Source organism: Ranitomeya imitator, chromosome 1 (assembly GCF_032444005.1).
Source record: "Ranitomeya imitator isolate aRanImi1 chromosome 1, aRanImi1.pri, whole genome shotgun sequence".
Taxonomy (NCBI): domain Eukaryota; kingdom Metazoa; phylum Chordata; class Amphibia; order Anura; family Dendrobatidae; genus Ranitomeya; species Ranitomeya imitator.
Window position 1 is genome coordinate 749,946,150 of NC_091282.1, and position 17,075 is coordinate 749,963,224.

Below are 17,075 nucleotides of genomic sequence, written 5' to 3' on the forward strand. Positions count from 1 at the left end.
AAACTACATCATAAAATAAACTTACAAACTCTACAGAAAAAAAGAAAAACTCCTCCAAAGACTCCACCAAAAAACAAGTGTTTCCCGGATTGGTTTCTCGAAAAATGGTTTTGAATGCCTCAAAAAACTCCGCTAAACATCGCCTTAGTGTTCGTGCACATGGCGTCTTTTGGATGCTGGCATACCCACATTGTTATAGGCTTTTGCGGCAACTTCGCTGCCATTTTTGTATCTTTTTTTCCATTCCATATATAACATAATGACCGCTTCCAAGAGCAAGCGGCGAGAAGAATGGACCGGTCACTTGTCTTAGTGGTTTCGCAGCTTTTGAAGACTGACGCAGTTAGAGGAAGTTATAAAGTATGGAAGTGAAAGAGCTGCTGTGTGCAGTTTTTATTACAGGATTTTTGGGAATAATTCCAAAATTATAGTATTTGATTACATTTTTTGAACCAAACCTAGAGATAGATTCAGGAAGGAGAAAAAGCCATTTATATTTCCAAATCCTTAATGGTTTGGCTCTAAAACTGTATCAAACGCTATATCAGAAACTACATCTATATAACATGTCACGGTATGTCAAACCATAGTAGAAAAACAAAAATTAGAACCTTTATTGCTGGTGCTTGACTCCACCATCACACTCCTAACTACAAATCATGGGAAGTGTTGGTGTTCTCAACCTAGGTTCACAACTTCACTTCTCCAAATGAGGATGTGACCAACCAAAATTAAAGGGACACTGTCACCTGAATTTGGAGGGAACAATCTTCAGCCATGGAGGCGGGGTTTTTGGGTGTTTGATTCACCCTTTCCTTACCCGCTAGCTGCATGCTGGCTGCAATATTGGATTGAAGTTCATTCTCTGTCCTCCATAGTACACGCCTGCGCAAGGCAAGATTGCACTGTGCAGGCATGTACTACAGAGGACAGAGAATGAACTTCAATCCAATATTGCAGCCAGCATGCAGCCAGCGGGTAAGGAAAGGGTGAATCAAAAACCCAAAAACCCCGCCTCCATGGCTGAAGATTGTTCCCTCCAAATTCAGGTGACAGTGTCCCTTTAAGCCCCTAGCAAAGACATGAGTAGACAGATTATTGAAAGGCATAGTTCCTGTTAACAGTATTTTATGCTACGTAGCCTGTATTGCTGGAGTTTATTACAGTTGCATAAATGCTAAGTTTTACTTTTAAAATAAAGCTTCTACTCCCACTGGAACATTTCTTTGTTCATTTTCCTAGCAAAGGTACAGGTTGCTACATTAGTACATGTGCCTCGAGATGGGATACCGTAGTAGAAAATAAGGTTCTTGTCATAGTGATTAGTGTAGTCACTAGTGATAAGCGAGTGTACTCGTTGCTCAGGTTTTCCCGAGCATGCTCAGGTGACCTCCAAGTATTTATGACTGCTCGGAGATTTAGTTTTCATCATGGCAGCTGAATGGTTTACAGCTACTAGCCTGCTTGATTACATGTGGGGATTCCCTAGCAACCCCCACATGTACTCAGCCTGGCTAGTAGCTGTAAATCGTTCAGCTGCAGTGATGAAAACTAAATCTCCGAGCAGTCATAAATACTCGGAGGTCACCTGAGCGTGCTCGGGAAAACCCGAGCAACGTGTACACTCGCTCATCACTAGTAGTCACACTTCTCTTTTTTGGTGTCATAGGGTTTTGTGCACCCAAGACTCCTCGAGAGAAAGGTGCCATGACCCCATATGTCGTTTATGTATCTTTTCATTGATAATGTTGGGGTACCAGAGAAGAGGGGATCCCTGCAAAGCTCACACTATCCACGGAAGGGGGGGGGGGGGAATTCATACTGGTCAACTATCCTGAGCCAAAAGGCCTGAGGTTCCTGTTAACTCCATCCAAAAGTGGGCATTCCTGGTGGACCTGGGTGCAATGATACTTGGGGTTGGAGTAAATCTTAAAGGTTTCTAGAAATGTTGACAACTATGGAAATTGGGCCAACACGTGATGTCGCAACTATCTCTATGTATCACTAACGGGTATTCTGCTGTTTTAATATTCGCTCAAAAAAGTCTTTGCGGGATCTGATAAAGCTGGTGCCAAGCAAAAGTAGAGTAATTATCCAAAGCAACCAAATCTCATATTTTATTGCTCTAATTGTTATTTGCAGATGCCCCACTTTTGGACCAATTTTGATAAATTTCCCCTATTATACATCATTTCTAAAAATAAATTTAGACAAAGTCAGATTGGATGTCAATTAAAAACTAGATTTATATAGAACAAATGCACATGTCATAAGGGGCACTGATCTCTATTAGTCTGCGGCTACACTAATATGGTCAAAACATGTTCCCAAAATAGTGCACTCAATCAATAGGAAGAGGCGATATGAAAAAACATACAATGCCTTCCAAGCGAATGATGAATATGTCTATGAAACACACATAAACCAAAGGCTGATAAATGATTATGTTCCCTGAAATATGTCTATGACCTAACAGGACAACTACTCCTCGGAGTGCACTTTAAATGAATCCCCCCTTCTGCAATCAGTCACATAGGAGCAGAAACATGTGGTTAAACATTTGTTAAGAATAATTAAAATCGGTATTTCAAGAAGACAGCATGTCATAGAAAAACAGACAAGAAAAAGCATTGCACAAGATGCATATTTATACCAGACATTCAATATGGAAATGGAAAATGTAAAGAGAGGTTACCATAGGTTACCATTCTCATTGATACAAAAATATTAAGATTTGAGAGTCCTCAGTGGTTGATACCTTTTAATGGCTATCTGAAACGATGGTAACAAATTGCAAGCTTTCGAGACTACCCAGGTCTCTTCATCAATCATCAGGCATAAAATCATTAAAAGGTGTCAACCACTGAGGACTCTCAAATCTTAGTATTTTTCTATCTAGTAGATAACACAGTACAAAGATTTATATGTTTCCTTCTCATTGATAGTCTCTGACGTTGAATCAAACACTTTTGACCCTTACTCTCTGATTCTTTCCATTTATTCATGTCCAACCTTTGGATGTTCTGTAGGACTGTCCTCGTCATGCTTCCCTTTTTCCAGGGCTTCTTTTCATTGCTTCATGTTCATTTCCATCTCTTTCTTGATGGTATCCAGGCAATGGACATTTGGTCTCCTGTCTTTTACCACTGACCATTCCAAGTAGCATCTCCTTTTCTTACAAATATGTCCTCATCACACATCCAAAATAGTTCCCTTTCCGTCTGGTGATCTCGCCTACTAGTGACAATTCTGGATTTATATGATCAAGAACTTCTTTGTTGGAGATTCTAGGTAATCGTAGAAGTTTTCTCCAGCACCACAGCTTAAAGGCATCAATTTTTCTTCTGTCTGCTTCCATGAAGGTCCTCGTCTCATAGCCGTATGTCACAATTGGGAACACAACTGAAGAAATCAATCATCGTTTGACAGAGACAGAGTTGTCCTTGCATGTCCATAGTTGAGGACTTTCTCGTTGGTGGTAGTCTTGACTTTCAGGTAAAGTGTCATCCTCTCGCTTTCTTCTTTCATCTTTAGCATCAGTGCCATTCCATTCACACAGGGGCATGAAACCTACCTCTTTATGATCATGGATGTCCAGGAGGCCAGATCCACACCAATCATACATTTATCACCTATCCTGTGCCTATTATTTGAAGGATAATCCCTTTAAGAAAACCCATGTTAAGATACCCTTATGCATGATTTAGTATTAAAGGGAGTCCGCTCAAGACACCTATTCTGACATCAAAGAGTGGCAAAACAGAAAATCCTTTTCTTTGGAGGACTCCGCACATCCATACATTACATAGACTTGTAGATTCATTCAGTGTGAACTGTGTAATGATGCCTTTATCCTGCGGGTGCGCCAGAGAGAAAATAAATAGTTGCTGCTTGGTTCCCCTTCCAGATTACATCTGACTGCCGAGGAAACCAGCAGTAGTAATCATATTAAATATTAGTAGATAAGTTAAAGAATACATAATAAATGATATAGATGTCAGAAGAGGAGTCTAAAATCCCATAGCTGCAAAAGAACATGCTAAATAAAATTACAGTGTAATTAAAAAATATAAATCACTTCATCTAAAGTAAATAAAAAGCGTCTCATCAGTCCCATTACTGCACCACGGCATCAAAATGAATAAAATATGGAGTGTTCATAATTTTACAATTAATTGCTAAGAGACTAATATTTTCATTCCTTGCCATTGGCATATTACAAATAAATGTAACTGTGGAAATTGTGAACATTTGAACTCAATAGTGGTTTATTAAACTACCGGTAAGTAACTTTCTCAAAGGGGTTTTCCAGACGTAGGTCAACATTATCAGATCACTGGAAACTCGACATCTGGTACCCCCGCCGATCAGCTGGTCAGATGTACACAGTGAACGCATTCAAACAGCACAGCTCCCTTCATTGTGCAGTGGCTGATCCTGGGTACTGCAGCTTAGCAACTATTCACTTCCTTAGTAGCTGAGCTGCAGTACCTGGCAATGGCCACAACACAGTGAATGGCGCTGTTCGGCTCCACTGACTGTTAACATTCACCTACTGCCAAAACTGAAAACAGCCCTTCAGTGGGGGTGATGTTAGACAATGTCCACTCTACCGCGCATCATTTTCAGGTGTATACACCCGCTAGAAGCGGACACCCAGAAGCATTCTACTACTTCTGAGTGTCTGTCTCCAGTAGGCGTACACTCTCAAAAATGATGCATGGCAGAGAGCACGTTCGCTCTGCTGGCACCATTATAGTCCAGGCCCTGTCGTCGAATATGTCCTAATCCCATTTTGCGGTGGTTTGGATGTAAGCCTCGACGGGGCCACCACACGGGTGCATAAACGCAATGTGAAACCCCTTAGTGATGGAGCCAAATTTTTTAAATCTGACCAGTGTCACTTTATGTGGTAATAACTCTGCAACGCTTCAACAAATCCCAGTGATTTTGAGACTGTTTTTTTTCGTGACACATTATACTTTATGATAATGGTAAATTTAGGTCAATATGTTTTGTGTTTATTTATAAAAAAAACAACAGGAATTTGAGAAAAATTTTAAAAAAAATGTGCTATTTTCAAACTATGATGATTATCCCTTTAATCCAGATAGTAATACCACAGCAAAACATTAATAAATAACATTTCCCACATGTCGGCTTTTCATCAGCATCATTTGTAAAATGTTATTTTGTTAGCATATTACGAGGTTTAAAAGTGTGGCAGTAATGTTTAATTTTTTCAAGGAAATGTACAAAATTATTTTTTTAGCGACCTATCCATGTTTGAAGTGACTTTAAGGGTCCTATATATTGGAAACCCCCAAAAGTGATACCATTTTAAAAACAGCGCCCCCTGACATATTGAAAACTGCAGTCAGGTAGTTTATTAACCCTTCAGGTGAATTTCAGGAATTAATGCAAAGTGGCATAATAGGAATGAAAATGTGTATTTTTACCACCTAAATGCCACTAACTTCTGAACAGATTACTACAGCCGACAGACTCTAAGGCCGCTATATGGCCATGAAATGCCATCGCAAACATCAGGACCACAAAATCATGATCTGAGGGTACCAACTGGGATAAAGAGGAAGCCCCCACACTCTGTTAACAATTTATAATGATGTAGTCACTATTTACAGCAGCATCTAAGGGGTTAAACGGATTTGAACAGTGCAAACACTGATCGTGGCTGATGCAGCAAGTTGTCAGCTATAGTGTACAGCCGACAACTGCTGGATTGTCCTCTGTATGCTATTCTCTTATATCTCAGGTCAGTTAAAAGACGTATTGGCGGTCATTAAGGGGTTAAGTAAAAGCATGTCTGCTCAATGCCAGGAAGCTGTAAACAAGACTTGGGATGTATCAGGAATTTTTTGATTCCTCCACATCTGTCAATCCTGTTTGTCACTCCCAGAGTCATACACTTGGGTCTTTTATGTCTGCTTGACTTAACCCCTTAATCCCATATAACGTACTATCCCGTCCAGGTGACCTGGAACTTAATTCCCAGTGACGGGATAGTACGCCATATGCGATCGGCCGCGCTCATCCGGCACTATGTGCCAGGAGCGGTCACGGACCACTCCCGGCACATTAACCCCCGGCACACCGCGATCAAAGATGATCGCGGTGTGCCGGCGGTGCAGGGAAGCATCGCGCAGGGAGGGGGCTCCCTGCGGGCTTCCCTGAGACGATCGGTACACGGTGATGTACTCACTGTGTACCGAGCGTCTTCTCCCTGCAGTCCCCGGATCCAAAATGGCCACGGGGCTGCATCCGGGTCCTGCAGGGAGTACTTCCGGGTCAGGAGCAGGCTGCAGCTGCAGCTCTAATCCTGCCCGGCTGTATGTCAGATCACCGATCTGACAGAGTGCTGTGCACACTGTCAGATCGGTGATCTGTGATGTCCCCCCCTGGGACAAAGTGAAAAAGTAAAAAAAAAAATTTCCACACGTGTAAAAAAAAATAAAAAAAATTCCTAAATAAAGAAGAAAAAAATATATATTATTCCCATAAATACATTTCTTTATCTAAAAAAACAAAAACAAAAACAATAAAAGTACACATATTTAGTATCGCCGCGTCCGTAACGACCCGACCTATAAAACTGGCCCACTAGTTAACCCCTTCAGTGAACACCGTAAGAAAAAAAAAAAACGAGCCAAAAAACAACGCTTTATTATCATAACACTGAACAAAAAGTGGAATAACACGCGATCAAAAAGACGGATATAAATAACCATGGTACCTCTGAAAACGTCATCTTGTCCCGCAAAAAATGAGCCGCCACATAGCATCATAACCAAAAAAATAAAAAAGTTATAGTCCTCAGAATAAAGCGATGCCAAAATAATTATTTTTTCTATAAAATAGCTTTTATCGTATAAAAGCGCCAAAACATAAAAAAAATGATATAAATGAGGTATCGCTGTAATCGTACTGACCCGAAGAATAAAACTGCTTCATCAATTTTACCAATCGCGGAACGGTATAAATGCCTCCCCCAAAAGAAATTCATGAATAGCTGGTTTTTGGTCATTCTGCCTCACAAAAAAATCGGAATAAAAAGCGATTAAAAACTGTCACGTGTCCGAAAATGTTACCGATAAAAACGTTAACTCATCCCGCAAAAAACAAGACCTCACATGACTCTGTGGACCAAAATATGGAAAAATTATAGGTCTCAAAATGTGGAGACGCAAAAACTTTTTTGCTATAAAAAGCGTCTTTTAGTGTGTGACGGCTGCCAATCATAAAAATCCGATATAAAAAACGCTATAAAAGTAAATCAAACCCCCCTTCATCACCCCCTTAGTTAGGCTAGGTTCACATTGCGTTAGTGGGTTAACGCTAACGGACAGCGTTGCACGGCGAAAATGTCACAATTAACGCCGTGCAACGGGTCCGTTAGCACACCCATTGACAGCAATGTGATTTTCGGGTGTAGCGCATCGCTAGAGCGTGCCATTTTCGGCTCGCGCTAGCAAGGTGCCGTTCTTTTGTGGCGCACCTCGGACGCTGCTTGCAGCGTCCGCGGCGCGCCCGAGGTCCGATCCCCGATCTTCCAGAGCGGGGACGTTAACGCGACCACTAAACATGACACCTAAAAAGACATTGCGTTAGCGCAATCCGCTAGCGCTAAACGGATTTCCCTAACGCAATGTGAACCTAGCCTTAGGGAAAAATAATAAAATTTAAAAAAATGTATTTATTTCCATTTTCCCATTAGGGTTAGGGCTAGGGTTAGGGCTAGGGTTAGGGTTTGGATTACATTTACGGTTGGGATTAGGGTTGGGATTAGAATTAGGGGTGTGTCAGGGTTAGGTGTGTGGTTAGGGTTACAGTTGAGATTAGGGTTAGGGGTGCGTTTGGATTAGGGTTTCATTTATAATTGGGGGGTTTCCACTGTTTAGGCACATCAGGGGCTCTCCAAATGCGACATGGCGTCCGATCTCAATTCCAGCCAATTCTGCATTGAAAAAGTAAAACAGTGCTCCTTCACTTCCGAGCTCTTCCGTGCGCCCAAACAGGGGTTTACCCCAACATATGGGGTATCATCGTACTCGAGACAAATTGGACAACAACTTTTTGGGTCCAAGTTCTCTTGTTATCCTTGGGAAAATAAAAATTGGGGGGGCTAAAAATCATTTTTGTGGGAAAAAAAAAGGATTTTTTATTTTCACGGCTTTGCGTTATAAACTGTAGTGAAACACTTAGGGGTTCAAAGTTCTCACAACACATCTAGATAAGTTCCTTGGGAGGTCTAGTTTCTAATATGGGGTCACTTGTGGGGGGTTTGTACTGTTTGGGTACATCAGGGGCTCTGAAAATGCAACGTGACTCCTGCAGACCAATCCATCTAAGTCTGCATTCCAAATGGCGCTCCTTCCCTTCCGAGCTCTGCCATGCGCCCAAACAGTGGTTTCCCCCCCACATATGGGGTATCAGCGTACACAGGACAAATTGGACAACAACTTTTGGGGTCCAATTTATTCTGTTAACCTTGTGAAAATACAAAACTGGGGGCTAAAAAATAATTTTTGCGAAAAAAAAAAAATTATTTTAACGGCTCTGCGTTATAAACTGTAGTGAAACACTTGGGGGTTCAAAGCTCTCAAAACACATCTAGATAAGTTCCTTTGGGGGTCTAGTTTCCAAAATGGTGTCACTTGTGGGGGGTTTTAATGTTTAGGCACATCAGGGGCTCTCCAAACCAACATGGCGTCCCATCTTAATTCCAGTCAATTTTGCATTGAAAAGTCAAGTGGCGCTCCTTCCCTTCCGAGCTCTGCTATGCGCCCAAACAGTGGTTCCCCCCACATATGGGGTATCGTCGCACTCAGGACAAATTGCACAACAACTTTTGTGGTCTAATTTCTTCTCTTACCCTTGGGAAAATAAAAAATTGGTGGCGAAAAGATCATTTTTGTGAAAAAATATGATTTTTTATTTTTACGGCTCTGCATTATAAACTTCTGTGAAGCACTTGTTGGGTCAAAGTGCTCACCACACCTCTAGATAAGTTCCTTAAGGGGTCTACTTTCCAAAATGGTGTCACTTGTGGGGATTTCAATGTTTAGGCACATCAGGGGCTCTCCAAACGCAACATGGCATCCCATCTCAATTCCAGTCAATTTTGCATTGAAAAGTAAAATTGCGCTCCTTCCCTTCCGAGCTCTGCCATACGCCCAAACAATGGTTTACACCCATATATGGGGTATCAGCGTACTCAGGACAAATTGGACAACAATTTTTGAGGTCCAATTTCTTTTCTTACTCTTGGGAAAATAAAAAATTGGGGGCGAAAAGATCATTTTTGTGAAAAAATATGATTTGTTATTTTTACGGCTCTGCCTTATAAACTTCTGTGAAGCAATTGGTGGGTCAAAGTGGTCACCACACATCTAGATAAGTTCCTTAGGGTGTCTACTTTCCAAAATGGTGTCACTTGTGGGGGGTTTCAATGTTTAGGCACATGAGGGGCTCTCCAAATGCAACATGGCGTCCGATCTCAATTCCTGTCAATTTTGCATTGAAAAGTCAAATGGCGCTCCTTCGCTTCCGAGCTCTGCCATGCGCCCAAACAGTGGTTTACCCCCACATATGGGGTATTGGCGTACTCAGTACAGATTGTACAACAACGTTTGGCATCCATTTTATCCTGTTACCCTTGGTAAAATAAAACAAATTGGAGCTGAAATAAATTTTGTGTGAAAAAAAGTTAAATATTCATTTTTATTTAAACATTCCAAAAATTCCTGTGAAACTCCTGAAGGGTTAATAAACTTCTTGAATGTGGTCTTGAGGGGTGCAGTTTTTAGAATGGTGTCACACTTGGGTATTTTCTATCATATAGACCCCTCAAAATGACTTCAAATGAGATGTGGTCCCTAAAAAAAAATATGGTGTTGTAAAAATGAGAAATTGCTGGTCAACTTTTAACCCTTATAACTCCCTAACAAAAAAAAATTTTGGTTCCAAAATTGTGCTGATGTAAAGTAGACATGTGGGAAATGTTACTTATTAAGTATTTTGCGTGACATATCTCTGTGATTTAAGGGCATAAAAATTTAAAGTTGGAAAATTGCGAAATTTTCTAAATTTTCGCCAAATTTCCATTTTTTTCACAAATAAACGCAAGTTATATCGAATAAGTGTTACCACTAAAATGAAGTACAATATGTCACGAGAAAACAATGTCAGAATCACTGGGATCCGTTGAAGCGTTCCAGAGTTATAACCTCATAAAGGGACAGTGGTCAGAACTGTAAAAATTGGCCCGGTCATTAACGTGCAAACCACCCTCGGGGCTTAAGGGGTTAAAGGTTATATCCAAAGACTTTTTTTTTTTTTAGTTGCTAACTACCTGCCTATTCTACACGTTGTTGGCACAGAGCGATCACTGACTACTCCTGGCAGGAACTCAGCTGCTCCATGTTAACAGAGCAGCTTTTCTTCTTCAAGTCTGCCCTGTTGACGGGGCGTGACTCCCGACATCATACTGATTGACAACTGGCTCCCCGCAGTTAGGAAGCAGGGAGCCGGCTATCAAGCATCATGACATTAGAAGTCACTTCCCATCAAGAGAGCATAGTGGAAGAGAAACTGCTGCCCTGTCGACGTAATGTCAGCAAAAGTCACTGAATGACTGGCAGGAGCGGTCTGTGTCAGCAGAGATAGGCACCTGGCACAGCAAGAGGGTAGGAAGCAACTATCTGCCTGTTTTTAGGCCCATAGTATGAAAAAAAGCCCTGGATAACCCCTTTAATTGGAAATGCATTAAGTCCTCATGCACATAATCTGTTATTATTTTAGAAACTACATTTCTGTAGTCTGATTAATCTGAACTTTTATACCAAGATAGAAAATTTGTCAAAATTTGGGACTTTCAAGAACGTTTACGAGGTATTTGATGCTGAACAGAGGGGGGTCTGTTTAACCTTTCTCCTGGTGGTCAATGCTCTTTGCAACCTTTAGACACAATGTAAGGTTTGTACCTGAAACCCTACCCTTATACAAGCTGGAGCACAATGGCAGGTCACCGCATTAATAGCGCCCTTTACAGAGATGGAAATGTATTGGGGGGAGATTCTTTTACCAATCATCGACTCCCCCCCCCCCCTCTATTATCAAAGACGTTCCCCTTTGAAAGACAGATAATTGGGACCACACAGAGTGACCTCCTAGGACAGGTGCACCCGACCTGCTACAACCAGAGCTCAACAGAAAGCAGGTGTATTTTCCCAAAGCATATACCACCCAGCAGGAGACAGGTCAATGTCAATAAGCTGCAGATAAAGCCGTGAGAAGAATCCAGGCATTGTAAGTCTCAATCCACTTCCTAAGAACGACCAGCAACTTAATATTATCCACCAGCCATGACCAAATCAAGCTTTCAGTGACTCTTTGAAGAAAAAAAAAAGGTCTTGTTTTGCTTCTTATTTCTAGACGCCGGACTCTAAACCCACATCCCAATGCGACAAAAAAAAAACAACTAAATTTAGTTCCAGCAAAGGAATTTTATAATCATTACGCAGGAAACATTTCAATTGAAATGAAGGTCAATAAGATCAGATTTCCCCTGCAGACCCCCGGCTTCTCCTGCAGGAAAAATGACATTGTTTCATTAAACAATGTTGTTATAATACATAAAGTAAAACAATATAATCACCCACAAATGGACGAATCCTTAGTAATAACAGAGATGTCCAGCACTAATTTATGGCAGGAAGCTGGAAGGTGTCATTAAGTAGCTCCTACACCAATGTTTGGGTTTGGAGTTGAATAAGGGCTTTGGATAATACAGGGGATGTGGGAATTTCATAAACCATTTCACTTCCCATAATTTTTATTGGCAGGGTGCCTATTTACATTTCAGTTCAGAAATAATAGGAATAGGGTTTTGTATTAAAAAAAATAGTACAATATAAAAGTAAATGTGTCATCCTCTTACAGGAGAACATCTGGAAAAGAGAAGGTGTCCACATGCCCCAATAGGATACATGGACAGGGGCTGAGTCTATAAATTCTATTAACCTTTTCATAGTTTTAGCCATTTCTGAGAAACCTGGGTGACAACACGGATGGCTACCATTGTGGTCAGTTATGCTGTAATGGAAATTTGCACACAAAAAAACAACATAATTTTTCAATCTCAGATTTTGCCATTTTCTAGGGAGCCCACAAAAGCCTGGACCCATAGAACAACCTGAAAGTGGAACATATAAATGTTTGCTCTTTTGGACAACCAAGGGACTTCAGCACTCTGAATCCCGCAAAGCACCAAAGACTTTACCATTAACACCTTCATTATTTAGGCATTAAACGGCTCTATATTTAAACATTGGCAATTTTTGGTGGTACTGAATGGCAGTATTGTGTTATGTGACACCAATTGATAGGAATATTTGGATACTGTATGGAGGATTATTTAGGCATTGTATTGGTCCACCTAATACAACCTTGCCACATGAAAACCCCAATAGACAAATGCTTATACTTTTGGGGAAGGACTATAAATAACATTTTATTAGCCTCTAGATAAGTGATAAATGCCCAATCACTGGGGGTCCTACTACTGGGTACAGCAGCAATCCCAAGATGGAAGAGCTTCTCTCCAATATATTGTGTTCCTGTTCCTTCTCCCATCCTAAAGATCCAGGTATGACTTAAAGGTGACCGGTCACTCACCATAAATATGTCATTTTTTTACCTGGTGTGAATGCCGCTGTTCTCCTGAATCCAAAGATGCTTTTCTTTTGTTCCTGCGCCTCTCTGATCCTGAAATATTACCATACTCTCTCTTTCCTTAGTTTAGTGGGTGTGGTTCTCAACTATTCTAGAAGACCACGCCCATTTGGTTCAAAGTACTACATTTCTATATAGTGAAGAAGGGATCATATCTCAGGAACAGAGAGGAGCAGGAACAAAAGAAAAACATTGCTGGATTCAGGTGAACAGCGGGATTTACACCAAATAAAAAAAATACACATTTATGGTGCATGATGGGTCACCTTTAAGTCTAGTCATACCTAGATGTTTTACCTAGATTTTTAGTTTATGAGAAGGTAGGAACAGAAACAACAATATATTGGAGAGAAGCTCTTCCATTAGCGCTCGGCATATATAACACATGTAGAGGACATATAAACACTGTTATTAGTTACTCTAAACATTTCTTCATATGGCCCAGTAAAGGCGAGAGACGTCTGTAATATAGTAGATGTATATGGCGCAGTAAGATGAACGGGAAGAGGGATGTTTACATAAGGAGACCTCCTCCCATAATTCCACATTATGAGTTTGTTTCATGACATCCAGTAACACTGCACTTTACTAAATCCTAGATATATATTAAGATTCCAATGTAGTCGAGGCATTCCCATGCTTGCGTCTCCACCTGTTGAACCACAAGACAGTACACGTCTCCTACCACGGGACTAATGCTGGTTGTAGGAATTTCCGTGATCCACTGCATTAGGCATTAGCTGATGACCACCTGTTCAAGCTAAAGTTTACAATCACTGTTGGACATTTCCAGGGAAGAACTCCATAATTAACATTTTTGTGAAAGGATGGACCCCCAGTTCATTAAATATTTGCTGGGGTGTTGTGATTGTGGAGCCCCCAGGAGTACCAGTTGGAATGTCAATTGGCTAACTAGCCCATTAACATTTTACAGTATGTAAAGTTTTAAAGTTGTGGAGATCACATTCTTGTCCTAGTAATGAGTTCAATGTGACCGACCTTTAAGGTTCCTCGGTGACTGCCTGAACGGTACATATATCTGTTTGGCATCATAACTCATTATAGTACAACCATAAGGTAGTTCTATAAGCATGGTTTTGCTGCCCTCATCCCCCACAAGATAAAGCTACTTTTGGTAGCTATTCCAGTCTAATATATCCAGGAACTATCTTGATTCTCATATTCTGTAATTTGGCATGCATTCTTTTTGAGAGGGTGGTTCCTTTTCATCAACATTCTGACAGCACTGTTTGTGCCAAAACTTCCTTTCCTTCACTTCCCAGTAGGAATTTCTATTGCAGTTATGTAGTTGCTTTCCTAAACTGAAGGCCAGCCTCTCTGTTACACCTGTATGCATTTTGACAGACAGCAGAGCTGGAGTAGAATGACAAATGCCAATCCTCACTTCCCATTAAGGACCAAGATCCACTCCCACTTTCCATTGAGAAACAAAGACCAGCCCTCACTTCCTGTTAAGAGACAGAGATCAGACCCTTCTTCCCTTTAAGCGACGGAGACCAGCCCCTTCTTCCTGTTGAGACAGAAACCAGCCCCTTCTTCCCGTTGAGAGACAGAAACTATCCCCTTATTCCCGTTGAGAGACAGAGACCAGCCCCTTCTTCCCATTGAGAGACAGAGACCAGCCCCTTCTTCCCAGACAGAGACCAGCCCCCTCTTCCTGTTGAAAGACAGAGATCAACCCCCTCTTCCCGTTGAGAGACAGAGACCAGCCTGTTTTCCTGTTGAGCGACAGAGACCAGCCCCTTCTTCCCGTTGAGTGACAGAGACCAGCCCCTTCTTCCAATTGAGAGACAGAGACCAGCCCCCTCTTCCCGTTGAGAGACAGAGATCAGTCCCCTCTTCCCGTTGAGAGACAGAGACCAACCCCTTCTTCCCGTTGAGAGACAGAGACCAGCTCCCTCTTCCCGTTGAGCGACAGAGACCAGCCCCTTCTTCCCGTTGAGCAACAGAGACCAGCCCCTTCTTCCTGTTGAGCGACAGAGATCAACCCCCTCTTCCCGTTGAGAGACAGAGACCAGTCCTCACTTCCTGTAACTCTTCTCGGCCTGGTTGCTGCTAAAGGTCGATTACACTTGACAACAGGCAGTGAACTTTAATATAGACAGAAGAGAGACACCTACTATCCGGCACTGTGGAGTGATTTCTGAAAGGCTCAGAATGTCACTGTGGGTATGTAGAGTAATTTGCAATTTTGTTCCTCATTGCATTGGTCATCAGATGAGCATAAGCCTACAGAAATTACAGGGGCCCTTTGATAAACACTACATCCCAAAACCGTGTCATCCACACTATAAAAAGATCATTTGACAATATCTTAGAAAATAAATTGACCCATATGGCACAAATTTAGAAGAAAATGTGTAACAGGTGGACTGACTCACTCCTCCTCGTGGTTCATGTTTGCATCATTTGGTATTAGCCGACTAATGATGACAACTGTCCTCGGATGCACTGAAAACTAATGAGGTTATTTAAAGGGATTTTGTTGTTTTCGTTTTTTGCAAGGGACGAAAAAAATGGAAATGTTTGTAAAAAATATTTGGGTTACTGTCTCTTTTAGATTCGGAAACATGCTGTAATGTTATTTTATTGTCACTGATCCCTCCCACGTTGAAGGGATGGGCCGGTTTCCTTCCTGAGCCAAGATCACACAGCACGGCATCGGGTCACCCTGTCATTAATTGTCACAGTGGTTTTTCTTTCTCACAAACATTCCCCAAAAAAAAACCCAGCAGAAACCAGGAGGAATAATGCAGCTCGTAATTACTGCACATTTTAATCCTGGGTGGGTGACGGCCGTCTATGAGAACGCCAGATGTTGGCTCAAATAATGGAACAATTACATATCTGCACTGGATACAGAGGGGAAGGAGCTGTGATTGTACCAGAGAATAGATCAGCAGACAGGTTATTTGTATAGCACCATCCTATACCCAAGCGCTGCACCAAGAGACAACTCTTAATAAGGACCACAATATCATTTCCCTGAATCACACACAGTCTAGAGGCCATTGTCATAGAAAGCAGAGATTTGACCGTGGAAGCTGCACTTGAGTCATGCAACTTCTTCCTACCTGTAGGCATCCCCGGTGTCTCTTCCGATTAAAGGTCTGGCACAAACTCATTGGCGATACCGACACGTAGCGGGAGGCTCACATGGCTCTAGTCTGGCAGTGATTGGCTACTAATATAGGCTACTGGACCAGAGTCCTGCTCATTTTTTTTGCTCAACTCTAGTAGAAAACCATTTAAAGGCGTTATCCAGGACTTTTTATGCTATGGGACTAAAAACTTACAGACAGGTAGTTGCTAATAGTGATGAGAGAACGTGCCTGGATTAGGTGTTATCTGAGCATGCTCAGGTGCTAACAGAGTGTCTTCACTGTGCTCGAAAAATACGTTCGAGTCCCAATGGCTGCAGGTCTCGTGGCTGTTCGACAGCTGCAACACATGCAGGGATTGTCTAACAAACCTGCATGTGTTGCGAATATCCGCGAGGACCCAAACATATTATTCGCGCACGCTTAAGACGTTAGCACACGTGCATGCTCAGATAATACCTTATCCCAGCACGTTCGCTCATCACTACTTGCTAACAGAGGAAACAACCTGCCTGTTGTACCTGGTGCTGACTCCGACCGCTTCTACCAGCAATTCAGAAGGTCCTAATCAACAGAGCAGCTCTTCATCTTCGGGGGTTTCTCTGCTGACGGGGTGTGACTGTCTACATCATGCTGATTGACAGGCGACCCCAAGCAGTTAGGCAGCGGGGAGCCGGGTGTCAATCAGCATGACCTCAACAGTCACACCCCGTCAACAGAGCAGAGTGAATGAGAAGTCACTGCCCTGTCGGCAGGAGCGGTCTGTGATTGCTCTGTGCCAGCGGAGATCGGTGCCGGGCACAACTGGCAGGTAGCTAGCAACTACCTGCCTGTTAGTTCTTAGGCCTATAGTAAAAAATAGTCCTGGGCAAACGCTTTAAGATAGGAAATCCAGGCAGAATATGAAAAGTGCATGTAGATTCTGCGCTGGTTGGATCGAAACCAATGGCTCAGTCACTTGGCATCATAAGATATAAAGAACTGGCAATCTGCACATTTCCAGGGCTTTTGTATAACTTGCACCATCATCATGAAAGTTTTGCACCAAGAGAAATCTTAACAATAACCAGGTGAGTTTCAGACCATTGTAGAATGTGTTGTAATAAAATCTCTCTGCTAGGTGGCAGTAAGGAGCAGCCTGCGACACACCGACTAACCCAAACACAGACAGGAACAAAGCAAAAACGAACACAAGTCTAA

General features: G+C 41.9%; 1 protein-coding gene across 2 annotated transcripts in view; it reads right to left on the reverse strand.

Moving 5' to 3' along the window:
- Positions 1-17,075, reverse strand: part of KIF26A (kinesin family member 26A) — a 222,636-nt gene that overhangs the window by 184,169 nt on the left and 21,392 nt on the right. The window lies entirely within an intron of this gene.